At 42.9% G+C, this 13,955-nt stretch overlaps 1 protein-coding gene and 1 pseudogene across 1 annotated transcript in view; both read right to left on the bottom strand.

Annotated features, from left to right (window-relative positions):
* The window catches only part of LOC126456044 (tolloid-like protein 1), a 1,300,043-nt gene that overhangs the window by 720,629 nt on the left and 565,459 nt on the right, over nucleotides 1-13,955 (bottom strand). The gene's annotated exons all lie outside the window — the stretch shown is intronic.
* On the bottom strand, nucleotides 5,869-5,986 carry LOC126459154 (5S ribosomal RNA; annotated as a pseudogene).

The following is a 13,955-nucleotide window of genomic DNA, read 5'->3' as shown; positions in this document are numbered from 1 at the left end:
CGAGTTATGAAATAAAGCCAGTAAATATGCATAAAAATAATTTATTTGTGCTCCCGTAATGTTCGGTTGAAACTGAATACTAAAAATATGAGTCTCAAAACGAATGAGAAAACCCTACTTGATATCAACATAATGATGCATTAATACTCTTTGAAGTGGAGAAAGCAAAAATAACTTTTTAAAAAGGTTTTTCAACTTTGATGTCATCTGTTGCACTTCGTTTGCTTATAAAATTGTACATCTGTTCGCATTTACAGATTTGCCGCAATGCTTTATGATTTCTAATTTCAATGTCGACTAGACCTGGGAATCGGCGACGGAATCCGTGCACCTGGGTGAGAGGTCGGTTCCTTTCTGCAGCTCGGTAACGACTCAATAAGGAAGCAACAGAAAATCACTGAAGACAAAATTTAGGCATGTTTCTGTATAGTTTCTTATTCGTGTTGACTGCAGATAAGCACCTTAACCGTAGTCGCACCAATCAACCGGCATAATTTTCCGCGTAGTTTCGCGTGAACAGATTGCCGACTAAGAAAAGTCAAGCTATATACTGATTGCTGAAGCTGTCGTCTTTTTCGTCTCGTTCTCCCCCCTCCCACTGCCTTGCGGACTGCTATGACCTCTAGTGACATTTTGGGGCTCACTCTGCAGTTTTTTTTTTTTTTTTTTTTTTTTTTTTTTTTTTTAAACGCGCTATATTAAATCGCTTTCTTGTCTGTTTACCGGTTCGGTACCAATTTTGCATTTGATTTTAAGCTAACTTCACTATGAGCTGGAGGCTTGAAACTTCCAGCACTCCTCAGAGCTGTTTCTTGTCTGGTGTATCGTGGGGTGTACTTTATATTTCTGTCTGTCTGTTCGGTACAAATTTTGCAATCCATTTCGGACTTACTTCCTGATCAGCTAGAGTCTTGAAACTTTCAGCATAGCTCAGATCGCGATGACAATGCAATAATAAGTTGTCTTAGGGTCTGGTGTGTGATGGAAGATACTTTGTTTCTTTGTGTGTCTGTCTCTTCTGTAAAAATTTTGCAATTGATTTCAAACTAACACTCCCAATGAGCTAAAGCCTTGAAACTTTCAACGTAGCTCACAACAGGACGACAATGCAACAGGAACTCGCTTTCTTGTGTGGTGTTTGGTGGGAGATAATTTGTGTACAGCTGCTATTTAAATCTTTTGCTGTTCCACACGCGAATGTTTCACGGTAAGATCGATTGCTGGTAAGCTTCCGTGTGACGTCGATTCTCTCTAATTTTTATCTGCATGGTCTTTTCACGAGATGTCGTAGGAGGAAGCAATATACTGGTTCACTTGGGTTAAGAGAAACTGAAATAAACCTGAAATTTACCGCATGTCTCTATTGAAACCTCACCAAAATATTTGAAACCAACTGAAAAATTTCACAAGACTAAAAAGCAAAAAATAATTATTTAAGTAAAAAACTTTTTAATCTAACACGTGTTTAAAATGAACTATTAAATAATTTCTCCTAGCCTTATACACTTTCCCAACTCCCTACAGGTAGTTCTTTAAATTTATGCTTGTGAATTTGTAATAGCTATGACAACAATTGCAAAATTTAAAACCAAAAACGCGGGGCGCATGTAATAGATAGTAGCAAGCGGAGTAGTGAATAGCTGTTGTTGAGAAAAATTACACAACAGTCATATCATTTGCAGGGAAATACAACTGTTAGTGAGTTAAGTGAACTATTCACTCATCAGTTATCTATTGCCTGAGCCCCAAGATTTTATTTTAAATTTTATAGGTATTGTCATAGGACATAGCTATTAAAAATTCACAAACAAAAATTTTCAGGTGTATGTGTATGGAGTTAGGAATCTGTGTGGGATTAGGGGAAATTATTTTCTACTTTTTAGTGAATTTAAAAAAACATGTTAAACTAAAAAGTTACTTTTATTTATACTTCTCTATATATCTACCGACGAAAAGCATCTCCACATTCAGGGACCCGACGCTCATATAGTTACCGTGTAGAAAGTACTGTACACTGGCACTGGAAGCTCTGTGGCTCTTGGTGAGCGTGATGTGGAAGACAGTGTTGTACATCTTGTCCCGCTGTGGCAACTGGAATCCTGATCTGCGATGACGAGTTGCTGCTAGGCGCCATCACATCATAAATCGCCGATATTGTCAATGCCAACATCATTCAGGGAGACAACTGGACACATCCGAAGGTGCCATCTACGTCTACATCTAGAATCTGCTCTCCACTATATATGATACGGTGTTTGACTTATATAGGGTTTTAACTTACAGTATCACACAGAATGTGTACCTAATCCATTCGCCGATGCTATGCGGGAGGGGACTCGTCTACAGCACTTTTTGTGGACCCACGTGACTACAATTTTAACGTCGTGATCATTCTGGGCGAAGTAGTATGTGTCTTGTCCTATTTTGGACTGTAACCTGTGACAATATTTAGAGTAAGGGTCTCTGTGATAAACGACAACATTCTTGAAAGATGTCCCGTTACAGTTCGATAAGTACTTTCGTGGCGCTCTTACACTAACGAGCCGTTGAAAATTCTTCAGCTTTTCTTTGAATCATTTCTGTCTTTCATAACATAACATCTACATCCACATCTATATCACTACTCTGCAATTCATACATAAGTGCTTGACAGAGGGTTCATAGAGGTGCTGTCGGAAAATTTGTTGACTGTTGCGCTCTCGAATAGCACGTCAGAAAACTGAACACATAAAATCTTTCTGTGCAAGCTCTAATTTCTCTTATATAATTACTATGGTCTTTTCCCTCCATATAGATGTCAATCAATAAAATATTTTGTCATTCTGAGGGAAAAGTTTATGATTGAAATTTCGCGGTAAAATTTCGCCACAACGAAAAACAGTTTTGTTTTAATGATTGCCATCCCAAATTTTTCCTCATAACGGTGGTGTTCTCTCTCCCATTTCACGACAGTACAAGAACAGCTACCCTTCTCTGAAATTTTTCGATGTTCTTCGTCAGTGCTATGTGACTTCGGAGCAGTATTTCAGAAGAGGACGGACGAGCCTATTGTGGGCAGTCTCTTTACCATGTCTGTTGCGTCTTCTAAATGTTCTGCTTATATAAAACATAGGTTGTGGTTCGATTTCCCCATCAAATATTCTATTAACGATTTTAATAAAATTTAAGTTTTTCATAACCGTAATGCGTAACTGTTCAGTTGAAGCTACGACCTTTAACTTTGCGTGATTTATTGTGTAACAGAAATGCAAAGGAATTTGTTTAGTACTCGCCTGGAGAACGTCACACAATTGCTCGTTGAGAGACAATTGACACTTTTCGCAAAAAAAATTGCTCAAATGGCTCTGAGCACTATGGGACTTAACATCTGTGGTCATCAGTCCCCTAGAACTTAGAAGTACTTAAACCTAATTAACCTAAGGACATCACACACATCCATGCCCGAGGCAGGATTTGAACCAGCGACCATAGCAGTCACGCGGTTCCGGACTGAGCGCCTAGAACCGCTACACCACCGCGGCCGGCACACTTTTCGCACCCTGCAGAATCTTATCTAAATCATTTTGCAGTTTGTTTTGATCTTCTTATGACTTTAGAAAACGGTAAACGAAATTAGCATCTACAAGCAATCTACGACGGGTGTTCGTACTGTCTCCTATATCGTTTTTATATACTCGTATTTAGAACAGAATGGGACCTACAACACTTGCTTGGAGAGCCCCATGTATCACTTCAGGTTTACTGGCCGTCTTCTCTGAATTTCTATCAACTGATCTTCCTAATAGGAAATAACGAACCCAGTCGTAAAAATGCAACACTACTCCATAGGACAGCAATTTGGTTGGACGTTGCTTGTGACAAACAGTGTGAAAATCTAACGCTATGTGGTAACTTTAGATCCCCTGCCAGCAGTACTCATTACTTCATGTGAATAAAGAGCTACATTTGTTACATTACAATAGTATTTTTTTAAATTTATGCTGTTTGTGTCGCTGGATCGTTTTGTTCGAGGTATTTCATAATGTTCTAACACAGTGTATGTTCCAAAACCCTACCACAAACCAGTGTCAGTGATACGGGTCTTAGCTGGGCGCTCCTGTTTCTTTTCTTGTGTATTGGAGTGACCCGTGCAACTTTTCAGTCTCGAGGTGGAGTGAGCTTGTGATTATTACTGCTAAAAACGGAAATACTTAATTGGCATACAATTCAGAACGGGACGCATTTCTTTATTACGTGACTTAAGCTGTTTCGCTACACCGACGGTAACCACTTCCAAATTACCCATGCTGACAGGTGTTCTCGATTCGAATAATGGGAAGTTTACTGCGATAACTAGGTAAGATTCCGTGAACGACAAACAATTTTGAACAACTGATCGAGAGAGAATTTTCTGAGCAACGTCTTTCGTGCGTGAGTTCTTAGAATTTGTGCAGAAACCTGAGTCTGCCTCCCCCCGAAGCTTGAGTTATGTGAGTGGCTGCTTCTCGAAGCGTTCTGGACAGCATTTCCCAATCAGCTAACGATTGTGACTGATCACAGATCTTGTAGTTACGGTTGCAAGTTCCTAGATTTGCGTATGTATCGAATGTTTGTGGGTGGTACAGCACGTTTCGTATTTTGCTTCCTGCGAAGTGGCGTCTTACACAAAGACTTAAAAAGTCATAGTTTACCATCAATAGCCGATAATGTGTATTTCTTTATTATGGATAATTTCAGTCTTCAGACTGTAATCAAGTCTCATAAGAAATTTAAAATAGCTTACACGGTAATAAAAAAGCGTGTGGCGTTAGTGACTTGCATTGTCCGTCAAAGAGTTCCGACACAGATTTTTTTTTCCTGGCGTCCAAGTGACGTCAGTACGGTTACTACGGTGGCGGCTTGAACTAACAACAACAGATGTTCATTCGACCAATCAGTTGTGAGCTGGCAGTGGCAAGAAGTGGACGAGTGGCCGAAGTGTGTCAGCGCTGCTGTGTCACAAATCACAATAGAGCAACACCCTAAATTAAGTGTTCAAGACATTCTCCAGAATGTCTTGATGCTTAACAGATCGTCTGGCTGATGCTAACAGCAGAGATGCGGATAATATCGTACACAGAAGATATAAATGTAAATAAGTTAGAGCAGTACTCTTCTTTTCATTTCGTAATGTCGTACGGGACCATTTCTTGGGATAACTCGTCAAGTCAAGTTCTACAATTCCAAAGTGTAGCAGGAATTGTTTGCGGAGTGAGGTCGAGAACGTCCTGTAGAGGCCGTTTCAAGGAAATGGTAGTACGAACAATTGCTTCTCAATATATTTACTCCTCAATGAAATTTTCAATTTATAATAACTCTCGTTTCACGCACTGAGGTGTCAAGGTCACCAGTGTCCAACTGGATGAATTAATTATTCGAGTACCTCAATAATACGTCTCAATCAGTTCCAAATTTCATCAATAAATACACTCAAAAAATTTGGAACATTGTACCATGTTTATTGAATATTCATGTGTTACATCAGTTTCTCAAAATTAAGTGAGTCGTCTTCAGAAACCCGCTTAATGATTCATTGAAAAACATTTTACCTTTAACTGGGCGCGCAGCAAAAAACACATTGAAAAAGTTATTAACAATTTCTTCTGTTGCTTTCTCTGTAAAGGCATTTATTACGATACATACACACACACTCCGTCTTCAAGCCACAAGTGGCCCATCGGGACCATCCGACCGCCGTGTCATTCTCATATGAGGATGCTGATAAGAGGGACGTGTGGTAAACACACCGCTCTCCCGGTCGTTATGATGGTTTTCTTTGACCGGAGCCGCTACTATTCGGTCGAATAGCTCCTCAATTGGCATCACGAGGCTGAGTGCACCCCCAAAAAATTGCAACAGCTCACGGCGGCCTGGATGGTCACCCATCCAACTACCGGCCACGCTCGACAATGCTTAACTTCGGTGATCTGACGGGAACCGGTGTATCCACTGCGGCATGGCCGTTGCCTGTTACGATACACACTAAGATAGAAAAAGACGGACAACGATGTAATTATCCAAATGGGACGGAAACCGAAAGATGTGGTGCACATATATAAATAAATGATTACAATTTCATAAAAACTGGATGATTTATTCAAGAGAAAGAGCTTCAGAAATTGAGCAAGTCGATAACGCATTGGTCCACCTCTGGCCCTTGCGCATTGGTTGATAGTTATTAGACGTACTCCTGAGTGATATGGTGCTATATACCGTCTAACTCGCGTGGTAGATCGTCGAAATCATAAGCTGTTGGGAGGGCCGTACCCATAACGCTCCGAACATTCTCAATCGGGGAGAGGTCTGGGGACCTTTCAGGCCACGGTAGGGCTAGGCAAGCAAGAAGGGAGGCAATAGAAAATCTCACCGAGTGTGAGTAGGCATTATCTTGCTAAAATGTAAGCACGTGATGGCTTGCCGTGAAGGGTAACCAAACTGGATGTGGAATATCTGTGCTGCAAGAGTGCAGCCGATGACGACCAAAGATGTCATGCTCTGAAAAGAAATGGCGCCCCAGACCATCACTCCTGACTGTCAAACCTTATGGCGGCCGACAGTCAGGCTGGTATTCCACTGCTGTCTGCGGCACATGAAGATATGTCTTCATCATGGAATCTCATTGACTGGAGCAGAATTGTCTTCAGTGACGAGTACCGCTTCGAACTGAGCCCCGATGAATAGCAAAGATGTGTCTGGAGACACTGAACAGTGGTGGGATACCAGCCTGACTGTCGCTCGCCATATGGCCCGACAACCAGGAGTGATGGATTGTCATCCCCGGCACCCTTGCCACCACAGTGGTACATCGAAGATATTCTACGCCCCGTTTTGGTGCCCTTCTTGGCAAGCGATCCTGTGCTTACATTTCAGCAAGATAATCCCCACCCACACAAGGTGAGAGAATCTACTGCTTGTCTTCATCCTTCCCAAACCCAACTTGGCTAGCAAGATCGCCGGATCTCTCCGCAGATGTGAACGTTTGGAGCAACATGAACAGCGCCCTCCATCCAGCTCGGTCTTTCGACGATATATCGCGCCAATTGTACAGAATTTGGCAATATATCGTTCAGGAGGACATCCAGCAACTATATCAATCAATACCAAGCCGAATAACTGCTTGCATAAAGGCCGGAGTAGACCAAAGCCTTACTGAACTTTTCACTTTGTAAAGCTCTTTCTCTTGAATACATCATCCTGTTTCTCTGAAATTGTTGAAATGGTTCACATGGCTCTGAGCACTATGGGACTTAACATCTGAGGTCATCAGTCCCCTAGAACTTAGAACTACTTAAACCTAACTAACATAAGGACATCACACACATCCATGCCGGAGGCAGGATTCGAACCTGCGACCGTAGTGGTCGCGCGGTTCCAGACTGAATCACCTGGGACCCCTCGTCCGCCGCGGCCGGATCTGAAATTGTAATCGCTGGTTTTTGTGTGCGTATGGACATTATATCTACTTACTTCCGTCTATTCGGAAAGTTTCTTCGTGGTGCGTAATTTTATTGTCTTAAGGTGTACATGTCTGGGACTAGAACTGAACCCTGTGGGACTCTCTGTTTTCGATAATGCCTTCATTCCATCTAAGAGACGAAGTTCTTACTAAACCGTCAAGTAATTTACGCACGAGAGTAAAGCACCAGCAATCTGAGCTAACAGACGCAAGCTGGGACCGCTCAGCCCGCGGAACACCTGGGCGGCGCCCTAGTCAGAGTCCCAGTGAGCGGGTCCGCGGCCTGTGTAAACACCGCTCAGCGGCGCTCGCGAGATAACCGCAGGGAGGAGCTAGCGCCGCACCTTAGCGCGCGGGGCGCCATTCAGGCACGAACGCGATCCACAATAGCGCTTATCGCCTTCTGCCGTGGCGACAGCTTTGCGGTGGAAATTAAGGCTTTAGTGGCGAGACGCGCGATCTGCGCGTGAGCGTGTGTAGACTCATGCGTCCGTCAGGGAAATCGTTAGCTGTTAAGAAATTCGCCTGCAGTATGTCCAAGGCAAATGCGGCCCCACTCCGCATGCAGACGTTTTTATATTAGAGTTTCCTGCTCACCCGATCATCCCGTTACAACACTCTCCTTGCATAGGTAAGACGTGCACCAGCTTTCTAGCTATGACTGTAAACGCGACATTGCCGGCCGGGGTGGCCGAGCGGTTCTAGAGACTACAGCCTGGAACCGCGCGACCGCTACGGTCGCAGGTTCGAATCCTGCATCGGGCATGGGTGTGTGTGATGTCCTTAGGTTAGTTAGGCTTAAGTAATTCTAAGTTCTAGGGGACTGACGACCTCAGAAGTTAAGTCCCATAGTGTTCAGAGCCATTTGAACCACAAACGCGAGATTGTCGTTGTCCAAATCACTCACATCCCGCGCTTTTTCTGAATGCCTAACCTGGCGTCTTCAGAGATGTCTCTTCTCTGCAGTGGAAGCGCTGCTCGTGGGATCGTTCACAAGTGACGGAGTTGGCGCTGTAAATGGTGATATTTGGAGAAAATCAACAACTATTTAAATTGCAGCAAGCAGCACACAGGCTGACGATTTTTTTATGAGATGACATTGAGTTATTCCTATAGTTTTTCGCATCACTTTCACTGTACACTTAATAGGTTGCACAATATTAGATGATACTTATAACAATTGACGAAAGTCGCCATCGACACGCCCATTCACGGTGGTCCCCTCTGCCGAACTGCCGCTACCAGCGCGACCCTCGGGCCCTTAGGAACAGAGGGGCTTCTGTGTCAGTCGTCTTAGCCAATTACACCCACGGAAATTTCGTTTTACTATGTGTGTTGGGGCCCATTTCAGCTAGTCGCGAGGTTCTGACGTGGGCGACGCCGAGACGCCAGGCCACATCACTGAGCTGCCACACTGGAATCTCGACGTCATTCCGACGACACATTGTTGTTCTGTGCAGACAGTAGGCTTTACAACCTTATGCAGTCCTAAATTCCTGACACCTAACAAATGTTACACAGTCACATGCCGGGTAAGTAACTATTACTTGTTGCCTGAAAGTGGTGTGCATCTTTTCATCGTTCCCCGTGAGTTATGAATAAGGTATGACCTATTCTGTGAATAAGTAAGTACGGTCGTATGGCATTTTTGGCTGGGAAGCCTCAAGGGGTTGGTTCTGCCGCCGAGCGCAATGACCCATTACCAGCGAATGTATAAGAGCTGTGCAATTGTGGGTTTTTATAGAGTGTGTAGGTATTGATGTGTGTAAAGTGTGGTGCTACGTTTGTATTGGATTGTGGTGATTAGAGCAGCGAGAGGGTGAAACTTGGTGCCGGTTCATAACTTCCTCGTCTCGGAAAGCACCTAGGGGGGCACCGAGCTTAAAGTCCCCGTCCGACGGATCATTATCAACAGTGTCACAAGCGCTCACTTCATGAGACACTGTGAGTTTTGGAGTTAAATCTAAGACATTAGCTCAAAGACTGATGATCAGAAACACCACGCTACCAACCTTCCTCCCTTTGCGAGCGCCAAATACTGGCAGTGAAAATTTCATCCGCCATCAGGATCCGAACCGGCGTATCTCGGACTCGAGCGCCATCGTACACTCGTGCATTACCGACCTGGGCTAGGGAGGCGGGTATTCTGTGAATGGAAGGATGTGTAATTTGAAACGGGCATCCATAATGTTTCTACATCTACGTCTACACTCGGCGAACCAGGGGTTCCCCAGGCAAGCGTGGGCAGCTCTTATTCTGAATATACGTAAACAATTTGACGGATAGGGTGAGCACCTTATCGTGACTGTTTGCTGGTTATGCTATAGTGTACGGAATGGCGTCTTCGTGCGGTGACTATAAGGATACAAGAGGATTTGATAGAATCTTTAAAGTAGATGAGTAGGAAAAACGATCCCGTACTGTTCGTTAGCGGTGTGCTGCTTGACACAGCCGCGTCGATTAAATATCTGAGAGTAACATTGCAAAAAGACATGAAACAGATTGAGCACGTAAGGTCGGTAGTAGGATAAACGAATGGTTTACTTCAGTCTACTGGAAGAATTCCATGAAAGCGTGATTCATTTATAAAGGAGACCGCGTAGTGCGACCGATTCTTGAGCACTGCTAGAGTGTTTGGGATTCCCAGCAGGATTAAACGAAGACATCTAACAAATTCATATAACTGCAGTACGATTCTACTGGCACCAACATACATTTCACGTAAGGACCACAACTGTAAGATAAGAGAAATCAGGACTCGCATGGCAGCATATAATACGCTAAGTCGTTTTCTCTCCTTCCAATGCGAGTAGAACAGGAAAGAGAATGAATGGAAGCGGTACAAGGTACCTCCCACTTGGCTTGCGGAGTGTGTACGTAGATGTAAATACTGTCTGTACCACTGCCATTTACCCCGTTTCCTGTTACCTAGAGAGGCGGCGCAGTAGTTACGACACTGGACTCGCATTGCATCCTTCAACTGAAAACACTATGGAGGAAGAATTAGAGAGATTCAAGCTCACAAGGAGTCTTATTAACAATCGTTATTTCCGCGCACTATTCGCTACTGGAACAGGAAAGACGAGGAGAGAGAAGACAAAGACTAAAGTTTTAAGTTACGTCGGCAGGTCGGATTACAAAATCGCGGGGAAAGATATCGTCTGAATCCCTTCCAAAGAAACGATCCAGTCATTTTCCTGGAACGATATAGGGAAATCATGATAAACCTAAATTTTGATCAGCAGACGAGGATTCAAGTGTTATCCTCCAGAATGCGGGTCCAGTGTGATAAAACTACTGCACCGCCTCGCTAGGTATCAGGAAACGGGGTAAGTGGCTGGGATACAGACACTGTTTACATTTACATACATACTCCGCAAGCCACGATTTGTGCATGTTGGGAGGTACTTCCCACGAACCTGAAACGAAACTCAGTTCTCTTCTTCGCGTCTTCTGTGTATCCTCTGTCAGTCTCATCTGGAATAGTCCAACCGCGAAGGAGGTAGCTTGCAGAATACTGGTATAGTCCTGATGAGACTGGTGAATACCGAGCAATATTCAAGTATTTATCTGGTGAGGATTCTTTCAATGAATCTGTGCCTTTCCTGCGATTACTGTCATATGGACGTTCCATTTGAAATTACTTCTAGTTTAAGCTCGATTTTCTTTCACGGGGGCGCCGGGAATGGAGAGGAGTTAAGTTTTTTGTCACTCTGAAGGTTGACTTGGTGAGATCCGACACTATGTAGAGTAAGTGCTGCTTCGTAGTGACGAAGATGTAGTTTCTGTAAAAGGAGCAAAAGAGGAAGCACACGTTTCAATATTAATGGGAGGTGGAATACGCCATAACCTCTTTCTCCCCGTGTCTCTGTCCATTTCCCCGCCCCCTACCTTTAACTTCTCCTTTCCACTTTCTATTTCTATTTATTCTCATCCATCTATCCCTCTCCTTTTCCCCCCGCTCTCTGACCTTGAGCCTTGCTTATCCTTGCTTATTCTTATTGCTAATTCAGATTTTGTAGTAGTTCTAACCACAACTCGATGAGCCATAAATACAACTTTCCTGGTTGTTAACAACGTGCCGCTATCATATTGTATATTAAAAATATATATGCGTTTATTATAACAATGTGTACATATCTTAAATAAACCAGTCGAGCTTTTTGAGATTTTTTGTAGTAATGTTTATCTTTGTACGTCAGAATCTTCGTTTGTGTAGTGTGTAAAAATTTGAAGTAAATCAGTCAAGAACTTTTAGAGATTTTTTGTAATAACATTTCCCATTTATATATTAGATATTTATTTATATATTACATGCATTAAAATAGATATATATAAACACGCGCGTATTCGAATAAAACGTTGTTTCAAAATTTCGAAGCAATCGGTGAAGAACTTCAGGAGATACACGATTTTGAACAAACATTTACATTTTTATTTATATAGATTTGCGATTCGCGAATGGACTTTATCGAAGTGAATCTAGGTAGATATCCTTCAACATGATTGCTCGTTACAGTGCCAGCAGCATATATGCCTAGCGCCTCCCTCACAGCAGGGTATCGTAACTATAGATTCGATCGTGATCCCGGGAGACTATTTTCTTCGCTTCGTTTCCCTAGTAATTTGCGGCCCACTTATAACTGTCTAAAGAATAATCCATGTTGTGACTTCGTAAGCTTTTCCGGAATAATAAATGTTGAATGTCTCATCGTGTTTGCTGCCGGATCCTAAAATCAGATTGATTCAATATTTCGGCGATCCAACTGTTCTCCATCTTCAGGAGATAGCTGCTACTGCTGATTCCGTACCATGTACGGCACAAAAGTCTACATAGGAGATGATCTGCAGCTGTGGCAGCGATCTCTTGAAGATGGGAACAGCTGGATCGCCGAAATATTGAATCAAGTTGATTTTAGAATCCGGCACCAAACACGGAGACGCTTTTATGATCCATCCTACTTAACACTCTCCATGTACATTGATGGTATTCAAATCTAATATTTTTTACATGCAGTTGTCTCTATGTATGTCCGTTAGAGTACATAAATATGGCATTGACAGGATCTTTTCTATTAAATCTGTAGTTGGATAATTCTTCACCCTATCACTTAGTGATTTTGCAAAGCCGCCACTCATTATACATTTACGAGAGCCTTTTTTTTTTTAAATCCCTTACACAAATCGTAAACTACGAATCTGAATAAATGAGGAGCGTTTTGACTGCCGGTAGCTCCTGCCGCCACCGGACATCGAAGACGGCAAGTTGCGTTGATGCTCACATGCGACCTCTTTCAAACATTTTTCACTAAATTACTGTTAGATCGAAAAAAAGTTTCTCTCGCAGTTTTACCAGCACACTGGTGTTAAACGCACATCTCGTCATTTTGCATGTAAGTCGTTACACCTGAAAGCTCTTCGCGTTTCACGTTTCCAAGCATCGCTTACAGCTAATAAACGAAACAGGGTTTATCAATGCTAGTAGTTGCTTGAAAATGTTGTGGATGTCGAACTTGACCCAACACTGCATTTAATGAGCGGAGAAAGCTTGGTTTCGCTTTTCTGGCCATAATAATGGCCCACCAAAAACCCTCACACTGTCAATCAAATTTCTCTTCACGACATTAAAAAAAACTTGGGTTTTCTTCTAATAATTTCCGGGTATCCAACCGGATCCCGTCGACATTCTGCCGCGATATTTCGGCCCAGAGATGTTCGGCCATCATCAGGCGAGTACACAACTACTGAAGAGCCCAGGATGCCAGTACATTTCGCATGCGCGAGATTCGGCATAAATACCGCGACTGCACCTGGGCTCTTCAGTAGTTGTGTACTCACCTGATGATGGCCGGACGTCTCTGGGCCGAAATATCGTGGCAGAATGTCGACGGGATCCGGCTGCATACCCGGAAATTATTAGAAGAAGAAATACGCCGGGAAAATTTCAGAAGTCACAACTGGGGTTTTGTTCGTGGTTTCTGGCGTAAAATTCTCGACCATAAGCTCTTTGAAACCACTGTTAATACAGATGTTCATTATCATATTTGCAAGAAATTATACCCTCAGTTAAAGAAAAAGGGAAGTCAAGCCGCTTTTTCCAGCACTATAGAAGTACGTGAACGCGTCGCGCCAGTCGCGATAATGAATGCCGTCTAATGGCTTTGCGGGCACGTTACACGGTAAGCGAATTATACAGTCTGTTTTTTTTTAACTTGAGACAACTAAATACCTAGAAAACTACAAATCCTACGAAAAAAATATTCTTGGTGAAAAATTAATATTACTGAAGAGGACATCTATCTGTGCTACAACTGGGTACTTTGTAACCACTCCTCATTCGTGAACGGGTCAACTTTGTATTTTCAAATGATAACCTCCCACCACATTTTATTCCACATTCGATTTCTACGCCAAAAAATACATACGATTTACTCAAAGCATTGTTTCCATTCGTGGTAGGTGCAACTATAATCGACAAATA

The sequence above is a fragment of the Schistocerca serialis genome, chromosome 2, assembly GCF_023864345.2.
Source record: "Schistocerca serialis cubense isolate TAMUIC-IGC-003099 chromosome 2, iqSchSeri2.2, whole genome shotgun sequence".
NCBI lineage: Eukaryota > Metazoa > Arthropoda > Insecta > Orthoptera > Acrididae > Schistocerca > Schistocerca serialis.
Note: the sequence above shows the minus strand (reverse complement) of the source record. Positions and strands in the feature narration are given on the sequence as shown.